General features: G+C 38.7%; 1 long non-coding RNA gene across 2 annotated transcripts in view; it reads right to left on the reverse strand.

The window, feature by feature from the left end:
• Nucleotides 1–19,442, reverse strand: part of LOC116747427 — a 124,888-nt gene that overhangs the window by 39,283 nt on the left and 66,163 nt on the right. For both annotated transcript variants that reach the window (XR_004348036.1, XR_004348037.1), the window contains exon 3: nt 5,484–5,569. This is a non-coding gene — a long non-coding RNA (uncharacterized LOC116747427). The remainder of the gene's footprint in view (nt 1–5,483; nt 5,570–19,442) is intronic.

Genomic DNA, 19,442 nt, shown 5'->3' on the forward strand with positions numbered 1-19,442 from the left:
ACCCTCCTGCACTGTTGGTGGGAATGTAAATTGATACAGCCACTGTGGAGAACAGTATGGAGATTCCTTAAAAAACTAAAAATAAAACTACCATACGACCCAGCAATACCACTACTGGGCATATACACTGAGAAAACCATAATTCAAAAAGACACATGCACCCCAATGTTCATTGCAGCACTACTTACAAGAGCCAGGTCATGGAAGCAACCTAAATGTCCATCGACAGACGAATGGATAAAGAAGATGTGGTACATATATACAATGGAATATTAGCCACAAAAAGGAACGAAATTGGGTCATTTGTAGAGACGTGGATGGACCTAGAGACTGTCATACAGAGTGAAGTAAGTCAGAAAGAGAAAAACAAATATCATGTATTAATGCATATACGTGGAATCTGAAAAAATTGGTATAGATGATCTTATTTACAAAGCAGAGATAGAGACACCGACGTAGAGAATAAACATATGGGTGTCAAGGGGGAAAGGGGGGTGTGGGATGAATTGGGAGATTGGGATTGACATATATACACTACTGATACTATGTATAAAATAGGTAACTAATGAGAACCTACTATAGAGCACAGGGAACTCTACTCAGTGCTCTGTGGTGATCTAAATGGGAAGGAAATCCAAAAAAGAGGGGATATATGTATACATATAGCTGATTCACTTTGCTGTACAGTAGAAACTAACACAACATTGTAAAGCAACTATACTCCAATAAAAATTTTTAAAAATAAATAAAAAACAAAAAGACAACACACAGAATGGGAGAAAATATTTGCAAATGAAGCAACCAACAAAGGATTAATCTCCAAAATATACAAACAGCTTATGCAGCTCAATTAATCTCCAAAATATACAAACAGCTCATGCAGCTCCATATCAAAAAAAACCAAACAACCCAATCCAAAAATGGGCAGAAGACCTAAACAGACATTTCTCCAAAGAAGATATACAGATGGCCAACAAGCACATGAAAAGATGCTCAACATCACTAATTATTAGAGAAATGCAAATCAAAACTACAATAAGGGGGCTTCCCTGGTGGCGCTGTGGTTGAGAGTCCGCCTGCCGACGCAGGGGACACAGGTTCATGCCCCGGTCCAGGAAGATTCCACATGCCGCAGAGCGGCTGGGCCCGTAAGCCATGGCCGCTGGGCCTGCGCTCCGGAGCCTGTGCTCCGCAAAGTGAGAGGCCACAACAGTGAGAGGCCTGCGTACCACAAAAAAAAAAAAAAAAAACTACAATGAGGTATCACCTCACACCAGACAGAATGGCCATCATCAAAAAGTCTACAAACAATAAATGCTGGAGAGGGTGTGGAGAAAAGGGAACCCTCCTGCACTGTTGGTGGGAATGTAAATTGATACAGCCACTATGGAGAACAGTATGGAGGTTCCTTAAAAAATTAAAAATAGAACTACCATGTGACCCAGCAATCCCACTCCTGGGTATATACCCAGAAAAGACAAAAACACTAATTTGAAAAGATACATACACCCCAATATTCATAGCAGCACTATTTATAATAGCCAAGACATGGAAGCAACTTAAATGTCCATCAAGAGAGGATGGATAAAGAAGATGTGGTATATATATATATATATATATATATATATATATATGTATATATATATATACACAATGGAATACTACTCATCCATAAAAAAGAATGAAATAATGCCATTTGCAGCAACATGGATGGACCTAGAGAGTATCATTTTTTTTTTTGAGAGTATCATTTTAAGTGAAGAAAGTCAGACAAAGACAAATATCATATGATATCACTTATATGTGGAGTCTAAGAAAATGATACAAATCAACTTATTTACAAAACAGAAACAGACTCACAGACATAGAAAACAAACTTATGGTTACCAAAGTGGAAAGGGGGTGGGAGAGGGATAAATTAGGAGTCTGACATTAACATACACACACTGCTATATATAAAATAGGTAATCAACAAGGACCTACTGTATAGCACTGGGAACTCTACTGTAATAACCTATATGGGAAAAGAATCTGAAAAAGAATGGATATATGTATAACTGAATCACTTTGCTGTTCACCTGAAGCTAACACAATATTGTACATCAACTATACTCCAATATAAAATAAAAATTAAATAAAATGATAAAATTCCTAAAAGACTGCATTATAAAAGTAAATTGGAGACATCATGACACTTCACCCCAAACACTTTAGCCTGCATATCCTAATATAAGTTCATTCTCATATATAGCTATCACAGAACGAGCACCCCTAAGAAAATTAACAGTAATTCCATAATATAATTTAACTCTTAGAATACCCAGACCATAGTCAAATCACCCCAATTTCCATCATAATGTCTTATAGCAGTTTCTTTTTTAAACCAGGATCCAATCACAATTCATACATTTGGTTTCTTTAGTCTTTTTGGAATAGTCCCCCTACTTCTTTTTATAAATGACATTATCTTTTTGAAGAGACTTTATAGGAAGTCTCACATTCTGGACTTGTCTGATTATTTCCTTGTGGTGATATTTAACTTGTTCTTCTCTCTCCTAGATTTCCTGTTGTTATGAGTTGAATTGTGTCTGTCCCCTGAAATCATATGTTGAAGCTGAAGGTGTGCAGAATTTGTTACCTTAAAATCTGCCTCTTTGGCATAAGGATTATTTTTGGTTGATTATTTTTTAAGAAAGTGCAGACATAGGAAAAGCTCTGAAAACCAAGTAGAAGTTACTCTTTGTAAGGGACATTTACATTTATAAGGGAGGTCTCCATTTGTAAGGGTGTCTCCCTCTCTGTACCAGGAAGAGATGATGACTAAATCTCTGGAAACTCTTATCAGTGGAGAAGGTACGGACTCAAATATTCATAACAACCATACCCTTTTTTACTTCATTTTCCTTGTGCTTTTCCTGGTAGCCTACCATAACTGCCTCCCCTGTCCTCCCATCTGTCTTTGTCTTTAGCTGGAGATGGTATTTAAGGTGGTGGCTTGAGCCACTTGGGGGGATTATTCAGCTTTCCTGGGTCTCTCCCATGTAAATAGGCAGTATACATGTTCTTAAACTTCTGTTTGTTTTTCCCCTGTTCATCTGTCTTTTTATTGCAGGGAGGTCTCAGCCAAGAACCTAGAAAGGTAGAGGGAAATTTATTTTTCCTCCTCTATAAGGCCCTAACCCCCAGTGCTTTAGAATATGACCTTATTTGGAAATAGTGTCGTTGTAGACGTAATTAGTTAGGATGAGGTCATACTGGAGTAGGGTGGGTCTGTAATCCAAAATGACTGGTGTCCTTATAAAAGGAAAAATGTGGAGATAGATGTGCACACAGGGACACCACCATGTGAACATGAAGGCAGAGATCAAGGTGATGCTTCTACACATCAAGGAGGATGAAAGATTGCCAACAAACCATCAGAAGCTAGGAGAGAGGCATGGAACAGATCCTCACAGCCCTCAGAAGGAACCAACCCTACCCACACCTTAATCTCATACTTCCAGTCTCCAGAACTGTGAGATAATAAATTTCTGTTGTTTAAGCCACTCAGTTTGTGGTACTGTGTTATGGCAGCCTAGTAAACTAGGCTATAAACTGGATGTTAGGTCTAGAGGCTTGATTAGATTCAGGTTAAACATTTTTGGCAAGAATGCTACCTAGGTGACACTGTGGTCTTCACATTGCATCACATCATATTATACCACATAGCCTCAGTCTACCTGACTGTAAGTGGTGTTAACTATGATCACAGGGTTAAGGTCATGACAACCAAGCTAAGCTTTTCTCTTTGTAATTAAAAAGGAACTTGAGGGGTGATACTTAGATACCACATAAGTATACGGCCTCCATCAATGTCACCCAATTGTTTTAGCATTCCTTAATGATCCTTGCCTGAATGGATTATATTCTTGGAAGATGCCAAAATGATGCTACTGTAAAAATTCATTTGCAACTGTTAGCTGGCATTCTTCTATAAAGAAGAATCAAAAGGAGACAAACAAGTTTTTCCTTAAAAGTCGGGGTAAACGCTTAACTCTTTCCTTTGGTTGCCAATTCTCAGAATAAAGTGTTTGTATAATAGTCATCACCAATCACTAATGAGTTTTTTCTCTCATTTGAGTGTCATGATGGACTCATGATACTCATGGTTTTAATTTATTCAATCATCATAAGCAAAGGCATTCATTATTCCTCTTGATGCTCAACTGTTCCCATTGGTCTTTTGGTGCTTTCTTAATTTCTGGCATAAGAAGCCCCAGCCTCACCTTATATATTGTCTGTACCAAGCCAGAAATAAGCCATTTCTCCAAGAAGCACTGTTTCCTTCTATTAGGGAATTTAGAAACCAAGATCTGGTTTCAATGTAAGCTTATCGCTATTGGGACGTCATTGCTTCTAGACCAGAGAAGTGAACAGCGCTATGAAATAGATGGGCCAGCTTCATGGGCAAGCTACCAGGACAGTCACACAGGCACTTGTGCCCAGAAGGGCCATGTGCTTGGAATTTAATACTCTGTAATCACTGTCTTCAAATTATTTGCAATTTTATCTTTATATTTGTATTTGGTCAGTAGAGTCCAATGTGATAATGGAGCATGCACCAGGGGCTTGGAGCCTCAGTTCATGCTTGGGTCCCCAGGACAGGTTCCCAGGGGCTGCTCCTGTGCCTCCTGGTGCCCTGGGCCCTGCCCAGCCTCCCCATCTCCAACCCTTCCTAGCAACCACTGTTGGCTGCCCTCTGTCCCGAATGGGAGCCTGGGTGTGAGTGTAGGGAAGGTCAGGGTTGGGTGCATTTGCCCCACAACATCTTGGGACAAGGCATGGTGGTGGTGTCCCTACCCCAGGTTAGCAGTGCCACATCACATTTAGCAGGTGACCAAGCAAGGATAGCCTCTCCCCCACCACCAATCCAGATCACTAGTGTATCCCAGCACTAAAGTTCCAATATGCTTGGAGGTCTCCCATTAGCTGTTGAGTTGGAGCAGCAGGCCCATAGGAAGGGGAAATGGCTGGCTTGACTTCCTGCCCCTGGCCCGGGGTGTACATCATATCACATTAGTCATGCCCCATTGTCACAGGGCAGGGCCCCTGGGGGCCTGGGAGCATCTGTACTTGCCTCCTGAGTATCCCATGCAAAGGGATACCTTTTCTTCCTCCTTCCCATTTCCTAAATCTGGTTTGTGTTAGTCTCTTCCGGCCAGCTCAAGACAGTCTCCAGGATAAGTCACAAAATACAAATTGTGACGTTTCAGCTATTCCACATGCAAGTCAAATGCTCTTACATTTGCTTTTTTTTTTTTTTTTTACATTTGCTTTTAAAACTGACATTGTACAATATAAAGACTAAGGGTAAAATTCATGCTAATAATTTAAAATTTAATTTTTCTTTACTTAGAACACCATTAAATGGGCAAATAAAAAACACCATGACAAGTTGAGTGAGTGAGAGACTGTAGAAGAAAGGAAAAGCCTTTATGTTTTACCTTTAATGGCACTTTATTCCTGGTTTTTGAACAAATAGCCCCACATTTTCGTTTTGCACTGGGCCACACAAATTATGTTGCTGGTCCTGAAAAATACATATACGTTTTATATTTTTATATATATAATAACTTATATATTATATATATATTAATCATGATATCATGCTTGATATATATGATATTAATCATGAGATCATACTGATATTTTCCATTCAAATTTAACATTATAAGGCTTTTTCAAAAGTTATTTTATACATGTATTTATTTCCTATTATACTGAAGATTTTAGTTCCATATATAATTAACATAATTACTTATTTGCTTTATCTATGATACAAACATACACCTACATGAGTTTCAAAATTTCAATACCAATGTTACCACTAACAATAAAACTACAAAGTAACATTTAAGATTCTTTTCACTTCTTTTTGACTTCAGTACAGTTGAAATACTATGTTCATAAATTATTTGAAATAATTCTTGTCTCTGAGCAATTCTGTTACCTTTGATATAGAGTCAGGTTTATTCGTTTCTTTCCAATTTTAGGCTTTGCTTTGTCTTCTTTTTTATTTCATTGCATTTTTTGGAAGTTAAACATTTATATATTTCAAAAGTCAAGCTATATAAAAAGGCATACTCAGGGAAATCTCTCTCCAATTCCTATTCTCTCCTCTTCAGCCCCTTCCCAAGCTCTCTACAGGTAACTGTTTCTATTAGTTTCTGGTATTTGGGGGGAGGGGAGAGCAAACATACACACATATTCTTACTTCCTTTCTTTTATATACAAAAGATAAAACACTATATAAATGCTCTGCACATCTTTTTAGCAAAATAACCTCCATATCAGTACATAGTCAACTTCTCATTCTTTTTATACAATTGTATGATACTTCATTATGAGGCTATACCTTTGTTTATTCAATAGGTCCTTTATTGGTGGACATTTCAGAGTTCCAGTCTTCATTATTAAACATAATGCCACAATAAATAACCTTGTGCATTTATTATTTCATAATTATAGAAGCATACCTACCAGGTAAATTCCTAGCAGTGAGATTGCTAAGTCAAGGGGTAAGTGTAATTTTGTTAGATAAACCAAATTCCCTTCCTTGGGAATTGTACCATGTTGCACTCCCACCAGCAACGTATGAGAGTACTTGTTTCTTCACAGGCCTGTCAACAGTGTGTTCTGTCAAACTTGAGGATTTTAGCCAATGTGATTTTGGTAAAATGGTAACAGTGTAGTTTTAATTGGCATTCCTATTATTATGAGTGAAAGTAAGCATCTTTTCAAATGTTCATTTGCATTTCTCTGCGAACTCTGCCATTTGACAATTTTTTCTATCAAGATTTTAGACTTTTTTGTCTTCATTGTTAAGATCTCTTTATTTATTAGGGAAATTAATCTTTTGTCTGTCATATACATGTCAAATATTTTCTCCAGGTTTACATTTGATTATGATTATGTGTTTTTAATGTAAGAAAATGTATTAATCTTTTATTGATTGATTCTAAATGTTGAGTCAGTTCAAAAAGCTTTCTCTACTCCCATATTAAAAAGAAATACAAGGAACTTCTGGTTTGGGCCAAGATGGAGTGCCTCATTCCTCCCAGGGCTTTCCCTTTACAACTAAGAAAGCCTGGCTATAACACAACAAACAAGCTTAGGAAGACTCTGAAAGGTGGAAAGAAGTCAAACTTCCCAGGGACCTGAAACATGACAACGCAGGGGAGATCCCTGGGTCTCCTTACTGCCTCCCTTATATCCCAGACAGGGCCCGGTAGAAACCTCAAACCAAGAATTGCCAACAGGTACAGATAAAAGAAAAAGCTTCAAGAAAAGCTGGATACCCCTAGTTGAGGGACCAGAAAAATGATGGCAAAACAACAGAAAACTCTTTTGGCAACACCGGCACTACTCCAACCAACCAACAGAAAAAAAGCACGTCTCCTTATGTGGGTGGGATCTTCCAAGCCCCACTGGAAGAAGCAGGTGGTGTTCTAATTTCCCTGCAGGGGTACTGATGGGGCTGAGCAGAGAGCTGAGCTTCTATCCCTGTGCAAGGAAGCAGGCAGTGCTCTGATTCCCCCGCCATAGGGTAGTATCAGCAGATCCAGCAGTGAGCTGAGCCTCCACCCCCACTGGGTAGTAGGGGGACTTAACGAGGCAGTGAGAAATGAAACTAGTCAGTACTCTGATCTCTCCCCATCCCAAGTGTTAGCAGGGCCCAGCAGTGGGGAACTAAGTATCCACCCCCATCTGGCATCAATGACACTGGACAAGGTGGTGCTAATCAGGTCTAGTCAGTGCTACACCATCCACTATTCTCCTGCTTCTTGTGTCAGCATGGTCCAGTAGGAAGCTGAATCTCCACAACAACCCAGTAGCAACAAGATTGAATAAGGTGGTGTGAAACAGGGCTAGCAGGCATTCCTTTTCTCTCCCGTCTGCTCCCATCAGCAGGTCCCAGTGGAGAGGTGGGCCTCCAGTACCACCCAACATTAATGATGAGGCTGAATGAGGTGGTGAGAGGTGAGCTAACCCAAACTTTGCTTTCTCCCTCCCCTAGTATCAGTGGGACCCAGTCAGCAGATGAACCTCCATCCCTACCAGGCATCAACAAGGCAGAAGGAGGTGGTGAGAGGTGAGGTTTGTTGGCATTCCACTTTCCCCTTCCTCTCCCTGTATGTTTGAGGGGCTCAGCACAAAGCCAAGCTACTGCCCCTACCCTGTAGCAAAAAAGCAGTGAGTCAACCCTTGGCTTTACCCCTCATTAATGTCAGTGGGAACCAGCGGGGAGCTGAGCTTACATCCACACTAGGAGGCAATGAGATGTCATGAGTCAGTGCCCTATTTTCACTGGGAAGGTGTCCATGGAGCCAAGGGGGGAGCTGAACTTCCAGCCCACATATCTAAAATATGGCAGTGGAGTCACTGCCTACTTTTGCTGGGGTAGTATCATCGGGCACCAGAGGGAAGCTGAACATATACACCACTCAGCCCTCCTGCTACAACTCAACCAGGGGACTGACTGTTTAAAAAAAAAAAAGAATTAATAGGATCCAGAGTCTACTGATATAGTATTCAAAGTTTTCAGGATACAATCAAAAAGTCACTCATCATACCAAGAACCGGAAAATCACAACATGAATGAGAAAAGACCATCAACAGACACCAACATGGAAATGAATCAGATGATGGAATGATCTGACAAGAATTTTAAAGTAACCATCATAAAAATGCTTCAACAGGCAATTACAAATTCTCTTCAAACAAATAAAAAAATATAGAAAATATCAGCAAAGAAATACAAGTTATATGAGAAAACCAAATAGAGATTACAGAACTGAAAAATACAATAATAAAAAGAGTGGAGATGACAGAAGCAAAAATCTGTGAATTTGAGGACACATCAATAGAATTTTCCCAATCTGAACAACAAGAGAAAAGAATGAACAGTCTCAGAGACTAATGGAGTAATAACAAAAGATCTAACATTTGTATCATGGGATAGCAGAAAAGAGAGAGAGAGAATGGAACTGAAAATATTTTTGAGGAAATAATGGCTGAAAACTTCCCAAATGTGGTGAATTCAAGAAGACTCAAGAAACTGAGTGAAACTCAAACAGGGATAAACCTAACAAAATTCATGTCAAGACACAAAACTTCTGAAAAGTTTTGAAAACCAAAAAGAAAAAAAAAGAAATCATGAAAGCAGCCAGAGAGAAATAATGCATTACTTATAGTGGAATACCAATTTGAATCACAGGGTATTTCTCAAAGGAAACCATGGAGGCCAGCAGGAAATAGCACAATATTTTTCAAGTAGTGAAAGAAAAGATCTGTCAATTGTGAATTCTGTATCAAGTGAAAATATCATTCAGGAATTAAGAGGAAGTAAAGGCATTCTTGGTCAAAGGAAACTAAGAAAATTTGTTACTAGCAAACCTACCTTTAAAGAATGGCTAAAGAAGTTTCTCTAAATAGCAAAGATGACAAGAGAAGAAGGCTTGGAACTTCAAAACGGAAAGAAGAACATCAGAATGGGTAAAAGCAAGAAATTAGAAATAGAAGAACAAAATAAACCCAAAGGAAGCAGAGGAAGGGAAAAAATAAAGATATGAGCAGAAATCAATGAAATTAAAAACAAGTACATAAGACAGAAAATCAATGAAACAGAAAGTTCTTCTTAAGAAATTGATAAAAACTGATAAACCTTTAGCAAGACTGACAAAGAGGAAAAAAGAGAGAAGACACATATCATCAATATAAGAAATAGGGGCTTCCCTGGTGGCGCAGCGGTTGAGAGTCCGCCTGCCGATGCAGGGGACGTGGGTTCGTGCCCCGGTCTGGGAAGATCCCACATGCCGTGGAGCGGCTGGGCCCGTGAGCCCTGGCCGCTGAGCCTGCATGTCTAGAGCCTGTGTTCCACGACGGGAGAGGCCACAACAGTGAGAGGCCCACGTACCGCAAAAAAAAAAAAAAAAAAAAAAAAAAATATAAGAAATAAAACATCGCCTATCATTTCAGATCCTGAAGGCATTAAAAGGATAATAAAGGAATACTATGAACTGTATGCTCATAAATTTGAAAACTTAGAAGGGGACCAGTTCCTCCAAATCCACAAACTACCACACTCAACCTCAATAAAACAGGCAACCTAAATAGTCCTATAAGCACTGAAAAAAAATGAATTTGTAATTAAAAAGCTCCTGAATGGTTTCACTGGGAATTCTACCAGACATTTACAGAAGAATTAACACCAATTTTACACAATCTTTTCCAGAAAATAGCAGATGGGAACACTCTCCAACTCATTTTATGATGCTAATATTACCCAGATACCAAAACCAAAGACAGTAACAAGAAAAAGAAAAGAAAAAGAAAAACTGTAGAACAGTATCTCTCATGAACTTAAACACAAAAAGTCCTCAATAAAATATTAGCAAATCTAATCCAGCAATATATAAAAGTAATTATACACCATAACCAAGTGGGATTTATTCTAAGTGTGAAAGGCTGGTTCAACATTTGAATACCAGAATAGCTATAATAAAAGACAATAGTACAAACACCTAATGTTTGCAAAGATGTGGAGAAACTGGATCACTCATACATGGCTAGTGGGAATGGAAAATGGTACAGCCACTCTGATAAAGAGGGCAGCACCTTCTTAGAAAACTAAACATGGCTTACCATACAACCCAGAAATTGCACTATTTGGCATATATCCCAAAGAAATGAACACTTATGTTCATACAAATATCTGTATACAAATGTTCATATAAGCTTTATTAATAATAATCTAAAACTGGAAATAACCCAAATGTCCTTCAGTGGGGGACTGGTTAAACAAACTGTGATACGTCCATACCAATGGAACACCACTTAGCAATAAAAAGGAACAAACTGTCGATACAGCAACAGTTTGGATGGATCTCAAGGGAATTAGGCTGAGAGAAAAAAGCCAATCCTAAAAGGTCACATACTACATGGCTTTATCTATACAACATTCTTGAAATTATAAAATTATAGAAATGGAGACCAGATTAGTAGTGGCCATAGGTCAGGGATAAGGGAGGAGAGTGTGACTATAAAAGACAACATGAGGGATCCCTGTGGTGATACAACTGTTCTGTATCTTGACTGTATCCTGGTTGTGATATTGTACTGTAGGTGTGTTAGTCTGCTCAGGCCTCCATAACAAAATACCATAGACTGGTGGTTTAAGCAACCACCAGTGTGAGACATTTATTTCTCACAGTTCTGAAGGCTATGAAATCTAAAATCAAGGTCCTGACAGATTCAGTTTATTTTAAGGGCCCTCTTCCTGGCTTGCAAATGGCTACCTTCTTGCTGTATCCTGACATGGCCAAGAGAGAGAACTCTGGTGTCTCTTCCTCTTCTTATAAGGGTACTAATACCATCATGGGGGCCCCACTCTCATGACCTCATCTAAACCTAATTAACTCACAAAGGCCCTACCTCCAAATATTATCACATTAGGGGTTAGGGCTTCAACATATGAATTTTGGGAGAGAACATTCAGTCCATAACAAGGTTTCTTTTTATTACTGTGATAAATTTTTATTATTGTGATAGCATGAAGTTTGCCATTCTGACCATTTTTAACAGCATAATTTAGTAGCATTAAGCACATTCACAGTGTGATATAACCATCACTGCTATCTATTTCCAAAACTTTTCCATCACTCAAAACAAAAACTCTATAACCATTAAATAATAACTCCCCATTTCCCCTCTCAGCCCCTGGCAACTTCTATTCTACTTTCTGTCTCTATGAATCTGCCTGTTTGTACTATAGTTTTGCAAGATGTTATCATTGGGGAAAACTGCTAAAGGCTACACAGGATCTCTCTGTATTATTTCTTACAACTGTATATGAATCCACAATTATCCCAAAATTTTTAAAAAGAAATTCATTCATGTTTTTGTCTATTATTTTTATTATTATTAAAATCTCTGATCCATTTACTAATTAACCTCTTAGTCTCCTGCACTAGTGCTGCATCACATGGTGGCAACCACTCCTCTCCCCTAGTCAAACGTGTGGCATGTGGCAACAACTCCTCTACCTGAGTCAAACCTTTTTACATTGGATCAAATAATTTTGGTCTTTTCAACTTCTCTCATGCCCACTTTCTACCTCTTAACCATTTTAGTGAATGTTCCAGAAGACAACATACTTTCAAGGAAAGACAGAAATTGGAACAGTCACAAAATGAATACATAACACTAATAAGCAACTACAATGACGACAGCAGGAAAAACTACAATGATTTATTAACTGCTAGGAATTCTAGATAATTACAGCTGTCCCTTGGTATCCACAGGGGATTGGCTCCAGGACCCCCTGTGGACACCAAAATCCATGGATTCTCAAGTCCTTTATATAAAATGTCATGGCAGGATATTTGCATATAACCTATGCACATCTTCCCGTATACTTTAAATCATCTCTAGATTACTTATAATACCTAATACAATATAAATGCTATGTAAATAGTTGCTGGCATGCAGCAAATTCAAGTTTTGCTTTTTGGAACTTTCTGGAATTTTTTTCCCAAATATTTCTGATCCAGAGTTGGTTGAATCTGCAGATGTGGAACCTGTGGATATGGGGAGCCAACTGTGTATCATTTAATCTTTACATCAACATTGCAGGAAAAGTATTATTAGTGCAATTTTATATACGAAGAAATTTCATCTTGGAGAGGTTAACTAAGCCAAAATTACACCTTCATTAAAATGATGGAGAATGCAGGTACATTTGGCATAAGAGCTTATGCGCTTTCCTCTGTGAAGAACTGAATCGAATCCAGAAACTCTCATTTGGAAAGCAGCAGGACATTCAGTTGGCCCAGGTCTTTTCTTGTCCCAGGTCTCAGAAACAAAATATCACACTCTAACTCTGTATTAGTTTGCTAGGGCTACCATAACAAAATACCACAAACTGGGTGATTCAACAACAGAAATTAATACTCTCACAGTTCTGGAAGCTAGAAGTCCAAGATCAAGATGTTGGTAGGTTTGGTGTCTCCTGAGGCCTCTCTCCTTGGCTTGTAGATGGCCTACTGTGTCCTCACACGTGTCCTCACACGTTCTCTCCTCTGTGCATGCACGTGCCTGGTGTCTGTTTTTGTATTCAAATTTTCCTTTGACACCAGTCAGATTGTATCAGGGCCCACCCCAATGGCCTCATTCTAATTTAATCACCTTCGCAAAGGCCCTATCTCCAAATACAGTCACATTCCGAGGTACTGGGGGTTAGGGCTTCAACGTGTGAATTTGGTGGGAGGGACACAAATTCAGCCCATAACAGGCCCTGAGACTGGATGTGGGTGGGGAGGAGAGAAAAAAGGAAGTTTAAAACCAAGATAAACACCTCCACAAAATCATGTGTTTCAAGTAGGTGCAATCCTGCTCATTTACATTTCATCTAGCCCAGAGTCTTCTAAACTTCTTTTGACCGTACTCATGATAAAAACTTTTTAAATACATTTTGCATTATGGCTCAATACATATGTATTTATTATTATAAAACCAGACAAGAGTCACAAATTAATTCTGATCTTACTATTTGCAATGCATTCCAACGTTTTCTATTTTGTTCTTTTGAATTAAAAGATTGTTAGTTGCCCCTCACTGAATTGATTTTAGGAACTGCTCTTCTTTACAACCTGCTGTTTGAAAATCAATGTTCTAATTTATGCTGTCAGCAGTGATTGTTAAATTATTTTGTTCATTCTACCACTGCTCTTAAATCCCGGATCCCGCTCTCTTACCACCCCACACATGTATTGGATCAATTGAATTTTGTTTTTTTTCAAAGCCTTGATCCACTTATTCATTAGTTTCATTTCGTAATTCCTTCATTTCTGTCAACTGCCCAGGAAACTGTGGCGCCATCTCCTCCGTAACAAATAGAAAATTGCCATCTAATGGTGGAAGGGAGACAGTGCAGGCCTACATTTAGCATCCTTCCACCCTTTTTTTTTAAAATCTCTGCTTTCCCCCCTTCCCCCTTTCTGATGCAATTTTCACAAATACTTGGCAGCATTTTAGTAGGGATTCTTTAAAAATCTTCCTGAAGTGCTATTGCATTCTGTAAATTTAGCTACTCCTTTCACAGAAGTTTGAAGGTCCGGGTGCTAGATGCAGCTCTGTCCTATACCAGCTGTGTGACCTTGAACATGCTACTTTACCTCTGAGTCTCAGTTGTCTTAACCAAAAAATGCCGTGATAAAACATGCCCTGACAACTTTGTTGAGTTGTCTTGCAGTTCAACAAAGAAAATACAGCCTGTTTCTGCCCCTTCCCTGTCTATCCTCAACTCCCCAGGCAGATCCTGTTAAAACTAAGTCAGATCATGTCACTCCCTGCTCAAAACCATCAACTGGTTTCTCAGAGTAAAACTCCAAGTCTTCACCATCACCTAAAAGGTCCTACATAATGTAATCTGCTCGGCCCCCTAACACCACCGGGTAGGGACATTGGAATGCCACTGCCTGTTTCCATAGGGCCAAGGAGGGGGGTTGGGTGGAAGATCAGTTCCCTGTTTGGCCCCCCAGAGTAGGGTGTGTATTATCAAAAAGATTTTCTGTTCTGGAAGGCCACCCTTTTCCTGTTCCTTTGGCTAGGGAAACTAGGCTTTTCTTGGAGCTTTTTGTTCCTTTTTTTTTTTTTTTTTTTGCTCTGTGCCTGTTGGAAGTTCCAGATTGGAGGCTTCTGCAGCCATTGTCCAGAATGTAGAGGCAATAAGGAAGCCAAGGAAACTCACTACCATGTTGTTCCTCAAGTCCTGAGGTCCCTGGACCATCTACCATCTTCTTTCCACATTTCAGATTCTTCTTATGCTTGTTTGTGTGCTATTTCCAGGGTTTTGTTTTTTTTTTAAGTTGTAAGAGATAGGATGTGGTAGGAATGGGGCTACTCCATCTCAGACAGAACTGGAAGTGAATATTAGATTTGAGAGCCTCTGAAGAGGGCCCAGATGTGAAAAACATACAATGCTGTTTGTGCTACCTTAGAGGAACCTTTCCACGTAGCACTTGAAGAACCACCTTCCCTAGGAAAGACAGAGGAACTCTCACGTACCTATCTTGCAGACACAACAAAACAGAAAAAAAAACCCACAAAAAAACAAACAGGGCAACCAGCTAAGGCTGTAGAGGTTTTTCCCTGAACAGAGACATCCCACTGAGGCAGTGAATAGGACTGAAATCAGTTATATTCGCCTTTCAAAACTCTGTGTCTTGGTGTGGGCAAACCCATGAGGAAGACATGCCATTTTGTAATTCATTTGCCAAGAAGGGGCACCATCTTGTGTGCAGAAGGTGCTGTTATGGACTTGGAGGCACTAAACATACAAGTTATATCTTCACTAGAGTACCTCCTTACTATAATTATGACCATTCTTCCTCTCTGTGCTTGTGAACTCAGAGTTTGGTATGTCTTTGGGTCTCTGGGGAAGAAGGGGGCCCTCTCCAGGCAGCTGTCCTCTTTCGGTTTTCTCATCAATTAGGAACCTTTCCACTTTCCATCTTCCAAAAATTACTTAAAAGTTCTGGTCCACTGATGATATCCTTCTTTTTTCAGAGCTTTTATGGATGAATATTTTAAAAAATATCTATTTGGATGTTTCACTAGTATTTTGGAAAAAGGCAAGACAAATACAAGTGTTGGTTTCTCATCTTGTGCTTGAAATCTAACAATGACCTAACAATGACATTTGAAAAATTTGTCCAGGATGCTTGTGTCCTATCAACCTTAAAATAATAAAAGATGCAATGAAGTAAAGTAAAACACAAATTTACAATCTAACTAAAACCTCAACAGTATTGATATCAGAAGTTTGTAAAAGAGGAAACAATAGACAAAAGACTTTGTAACTTCATCTCATACCTCCTAGCAACTAAAATGAAGAAGAAAACCAAACATATAAATGACAGTAATACAATCTGAGAAAGTTTCCTAAATATATTATTACTATAATCTCAGTCTCTCCTTACCTCTTCCTCCCTCCTTGTCACTACTCTTTCTTTCTACACACACACACACACACACAAACACACTCACCACAGTACTATGGCTTTTTAGTGAAAAGTTAACTATTTTTGTTTACAGAAAAAGCTTCCGTTTTTTTTTTTCATGTAAACTCAGATAATGGATTAGAAAATATTAAGTTCTTATTTGCATAGTTAAGAATTAACCTTACCCAAACAAAAGTCTGGCTTGTGTCCATGGCTCTAGGGAGGTAATGTTTAAGTCCTTAGTAGTCCCACCTGATGAGTGTCTTTGTTTTACTTGGTGGGGGGGCAGCCTTGGACCACACCAGATACTCTAACAATGTAATTTACGGTGGGGCTTTGGGTCATGCGGTATCAGCTCCCCTCCCCTGGAGTAGCTGGAAACTAAGATTGGCCACACAGGCAGTCATCTGTGTCTATGTGACTGAGCCCCAATAAAATCTCTGGACACCAAGGCTCAGGTGAGCTTCCCTGGTTGATAATAATCTGTGTGTATTGTTACACGTCATTGCTGAGAGGAGTTAGCTTTGTCCATGACTCTTCTGGGAGAGGACAGTTGGAAGCTTCTCACTTGGAACTCTCCTGGACCCTATCCTATGCACCTCTTCCCTTTGCTGATTTTAATCTGTATCCTGTCACTGTAATAAACCATAACTATGAGCTTAACAGCTTTTTTTGAGTTCTGTGAGTTCTTATAGTGAATTATTGAACTTAAGGGTGGGGTTAGGGTCCCTCTGACAACAATACCAAATATTGTCAAAGACAGAGTAACAGGAATCTCATTTATTGCTGGTGGAAATGCAAAGTGGTACAGCCACTTGGGAAGAAAATTTGGCAGTTTCTTATAAATGTAAACTCATATAATAGACTTATCACATGATCCGGCAATTCTGCTCTTAAGTATTTACCCAGGTGAACTGAAAGACTATACTCACACCAAAAAACCTGTATGCTAATGTTCAGAGTAATTTTATTCATAATCACTCCAAACTGGAAACAACCACAACTGTCAAAGAAAACAAAAGAAAAACAAAAAAAAACTATGTTATATCTATGCAATGGAATACTAGTTGGCAATAAAAAGAACATACTTGATTCATGCAACAATGTGGATGAATCATAAATGTATTTTTATAAGTGAAAAAAGCCATATACAAAAGGCTATGTATTGTATGATTCTATCTATATGTCATTCTGCAAAAGGTAAAACTATAGGGATGGAAAAAAGATCAGTAGTTGCCAGAGGTTGGGGTAGAAGACAAGTTAACTACAAGTGGATTGCACAGGAAAATTTTTCTGTTATGGAACTGACTCTTCAGTATGGTACTAGAGTGGTGGATCCATGATTCTATGCATTTGTAAAAACCCATAGAATTTTACACAACAAAAAGTAAACTTTATGCAAGTAAAAAACGTCAACCAAGATATCAGGGCATCCCAGGATGGAATGAAACATGTGACAAATGAATTTCAGTATATTACAAACGCATGACATGACTTCCCTGAAGGCTGTGAGAGAAAAAAAGCCAACCTCATTAATTTTTAAAAAAATAAACCTATTTTTGAATAATTTTAGATTTACAGAAAAGTTACAAAGATAGTACAGAGTTCCTTATTCAATTTTCTCTATTGTCAACATCTCTCATTTTCATGGTACATTTGTCAACTAAGAAACCAACATTAGTACATTACTATTAACCAAACTGTAGACTTTATTTGGATGTCACCAGTTTTTCTATTAACATTCTCTTTTCTGTTCCAGGATCCAATCCAGGATACCACATTGCATTTATTTATGTCTCCCCAGTCTCTTCTGGTCTTTGACAGTTTCTCAGTCTTTCCTTGTTTTCCATGACCTTCACACTCTTGAGGAATACTGGCCTTATATCCAGTAAAATGTCCCTCAGTCTGAGTTTGTCTGATGTTTTTCTCAGGATTATACTGGTATTATTAGTTTTGGGGAAGAATACCACAGAGGTGAAGTGCCTTTCTTATCACATCATATCAGTTGGTATATATTATCAACTTCACTTATTACTGATGATGTCAACCTTCACATCACTTGGTTAATGTAGTGTTTGCCATGTCTCTCCACTGTAGGGTTACTATTTTTCCTTTTCCCTACTTTACTTTGGATATGAGCCACTAAGTCTAGCCCACCCTCGGAGGGAGCATCCACCTATATTATTTGGAATTCTTTTGTAAGCAAGACTTGTCTCTCCTCCCCCATTTATCTATTTATTCAAGCATTTCTGATTAACTTGTGAAAACAGTGTTTTCACTGAACAATCTAAGGCTAAATACAAAAAGAACTTTACATAAACACCGTATTCTAGTTGATAATTTTGTTTCTCACAGCAACAATTCTAAAACTACTTTACATTATTATTGTTGAACAAATAAGTAAGCAAATTGTGGTAATAGGACCCAGATTTCTCCCTGTCAGAGAAAGAACTTACAAATAAGCAAGTGGGATAAGCTAGAATAAACCCAGAGGTGCTGGGGTGCTAGATTAGAATCAGAAATATCAGTATGAATACAGGTAGGTAGGTAAGTGGGAAGGTAGGTAGATAGATATTTATAGATAGATTGATACAGAATTATAGATATTTGTGTATACAGGAGTTAGTATACATACATATATTTCCTTTCTCTGTCTGCTGAGAGGGTCTAGAAGCAATGACATCTCAGTACCAATGAGCACTCCCAGTGCCCAGATCTTGGCTTTTAAATACTACTCTCTAATAAAAGGAACTCGGGTTCCCTGGAGAAATGGCTGAATCTAAGGATGGAATACACTACTTGTGTACAGTAATACACTGATATCCATATTATTACATGACATATTTTAAATATTGGCAACTAATTACATAATTGAAAAAATATGTATGCAAGCCATTGGTGTAGGGGCCAAACACCTCTAGCAGCTGAACAGAGCCTATGGGTCAGAGCCATTGTGTATGGTTGTGTAGGCTATGTACTGCAAAACCCTATAGGCACCATTCATGTAGAACACAACATAAACAGTACCCTTAGGGTTAGGCAGTGTATAATCATACAAGTGCTACACCATGGGGTCAGCGGTTTGCAATGTTTGCTTGATCTCCTTCACCAAATTTGTGTCAACATCACTGCCAGGACTTCGAGTTCCTCTATAATATGGACCTTTTCCAGCCAAATATCCCTCTACTGAATGTTCCTTAATCTGTCTTACATCCTAAAGGGACCACATGCTCATCAATCAATTTGTTCAGGCTTTTCTCACACCCTTCTTGGTTCATGCTGCTCTCCCTACTCCTTTCCTTATTTCTTTCCCTACCAACTCCATCTCCACTAGAATACTACCTGTTTATCTTCTCCCAAGAAGCCTCAATTAACTGTGACCTCATTGCCCTTTGAAGCTTT

This window comes from Phocoena sinus, chromosome X, assembly GCF_008692025.1.
Source record: "Phocoena sinus isolate mPhoSin1 chromosome X, mPhoSin1.pri, whole genome shotgun sequence".
In the NCBI taxonomy this organism is placed as follows: Eukaryota; Metazoa; Chordata; class Mammalia; order Artiodactyla; family Phocoenidae; genus Phocoena; species Phocoena sinus.